Genomic DNA, 2,724 nt, shown 5'->3' with positions numbered 1-2,724 from the left:
CCTGAGTCAGCGTCTTTACTTTGATACTAGACTCCACCCATTTAGCTTACTGTTTTCCTTCTCAATGGGTCATCCCCCTTAGCACAGAAATAAGCACTGTTTCACCCATCTTAATAGGGCAATCCATGGTTGATGTCTCCAATGTTTTTCTTCCCCTTTTTTCCTGTGTCTACTCCAGACACTGTCCCCAACCATTCCACTGACAGTCCATCAAAGTCACCAGTGCCCTCCATGTCTTTCTCTGCTAATTCCTCTCCATCTCTCAACCTCTTGATAGAATTCCTCAGGGACCTCTTTTCTATCCACACTCAACCCTAGTGATCCTATATAGCTTCATGTTTTAAAATATTGAATGTTCTCTCCAGACTGCTTCTGCTGAATTCGACTCGTATCCAACTGCCTATTATAAATCTCTAGAACATGACACACTTCTTACACATAGTAGGTTCAAATGGAACTCCTGCCCATTCATCATTCTCCTTCCAATCTGCTCCTGTCATAATCTTCACTTGATTATTGGCCCAAATCTTAGATTCTTCCTTGTCTCCTATTATACTCTTATGTGTCAGTAAATCCTGTTGGCTCCACTTGCAAAATACACCTAGAATATAGCCACTCCACTGCTACCCCTATGGTCCAAATCACCGTTCCTCACATGATTCCGTCTTCTAAGTGGTATCAGGCTTCATGTTTGTCCTCATACAGGCTATTCTCAGCTCAACAGAGCACTCCTGATGGCATATTATAGTTGATCACATTATACCCTTTGCTGAAATCCTTTCCATGGACTCAACACAGAGTAAATGCTGTGGGAAATTTCCCCCTACTCAATCCCATTACCTCTCTTTTACTACTCTTCTCCCACTTGCTCACTCTGCTCCATCCATACTGACCTCCGTGCTAGTCTTCAACACACCAGGCACATGTCCACCTCATGGCATTGGCACAGATCCTTTCCCCAAGGAATGGAAAATCCTTCTTTCCCGCAGGCAGTTGCATGGGCTGCTCACTTTGAACACTTAAATATCAACTTCAATGAGCTATTAAACTACTACCACCACATTCCCTCTGCCTAGTACTCTTGCCCCTTTACACCACTTAATTCTTCAAAGCACTTATCATTACACAACAGTTGTCTCTGACCCTTTTCTAAAGATAAAAACTCCATGAGGAAAGGGATCCGAGTCTGTACTGTTCACTGTTGTTTCCCCAGCATGCAGATCAGCACTTGCCATACAGCAGAAGTGCAATGAGTATTTGTTGGTAGGGCCCATAAGATCATGTCCTGTTCTGATTTGTATGTCCTACAACATTTAGCACAAAAATCTGAACATGGTTAAGCTTTAAAAAAATTCATTGAAAACAACAGCTCAAAATAAGAGTCACACCACTGTTTAAAATGGGAAGGTTTATTAAGGTTTTTCCTCAAGAGGAACAGCCAATCTCTTGCTTCTTGAGAGAAGCAATTAGTGGGAAATGTATGTCACACCTTGGGCCCAGAACCACAGGAGGCTGCTTCGCAGCATGCCCAAAGAACATACATCCCCCAATTCCCGTTTAAAGCTCATTAATGTCTACAAAACAGAACCCATGTTGCCTTCCCAGAAAACAGAACTAGGAACCCAGTCAAAGCCTCCAGCTGTTCTCAACAAGAATATTTAAGCAAGACAGGGCAATAAATGGACTGCACATTCAACAAACCCAAGATGAAATTGCAGTAAAATCCATGATCGAAGTAATGTCTGGACTATTTTCAAGAATAACTTACAGTTTTTACATTTTGGGGAACATAAATACTAAAAGCTGGGTGGTTAGACTGCCTCAAAGCTCACATTCATTTCCCTCTCGGCAAGATGAGCTCTTTCCAGACCCTGGACAAGAATCCAAACCACTCTGCCCTTTTAGGCCTGGAGCTGATTCAAGAGGGGATATTTTAACACATATTTAGCACCTTAAATAAGTACAAAATCCAAATTCTTAAAAAGCTTATTTTACAAATTATTTTCCTCCTCCAAATACCTGACAATTTCTTTACACTTTGGTTTCAACACACACACAATTTATAAGAGTATATTTTATGTTTTCTAGCATTCTGCTGTGATTGCTTACAAAGGAAAACACCAAGGTATTCCTTATTTCTCTTTCTGTCACTCAGTCCCTAAGACAAAACTGAGGCACCTAAACTGACAAATACATGTGTATCTACGAGGGTAAGGGGGCAAAATATTTTAAACTGGCCATGTCCAGGAAATGTAGAATGTCTTATTACTATTCTTCTATGGAGAAAAATGTTCCAAGCCTGTTTTAATAAAGTTGGTAATAAAGATCAGTATTTTCTCTAAGTATTAACTTTCCAAGTATATTATAACCTCAAAGAAGAGGATTACTTCAGTGAGGAGTAAATGGTGGCCATTTATGATGGCAAATCAAGGTGCCAAACACAGATTAGTTCATAATTGTAGGGAGAAGAGAGTAACACACACATCCATATTTCACCAAAAGTTCTTAATTACCCATGTAGCCACAGTTCGGAAAACTATGGTGTTATTCATATCTTTGATGAACTGTAGTATGTTCCCTGCCCAATTAGATTGTAAACTCTTGAGAGAGTGTCTCTATGCCTCTTTGTGAACCACGCAGTGTTTATGTACTAGGACTTAGTTACTTCAATGCTTATGAAAGTATTAACTGGGCCAGGCGCGGTGGCTCACGCCTGTCATCCCA

This window comes from Mandrillus leucophaeus, unplaced genomic scaffold (assembly GCF_000951045.1).
Source record: "Mandrillus leucophaeus isolate KB7577 unplaced genomic scaffold, Mleu.le_1.0 Scaffold64, whole genome shotgun sequence".
Classification (NCBI taxonomy): Eukaryota; Metazoa; Chordata; class Mammalia; order Primates; family Cercopithecidae; genus Mandrillus; species Mandrillus leucophaeus.
Note: the sequence above shows the minus strand (reverse complement) of the source record.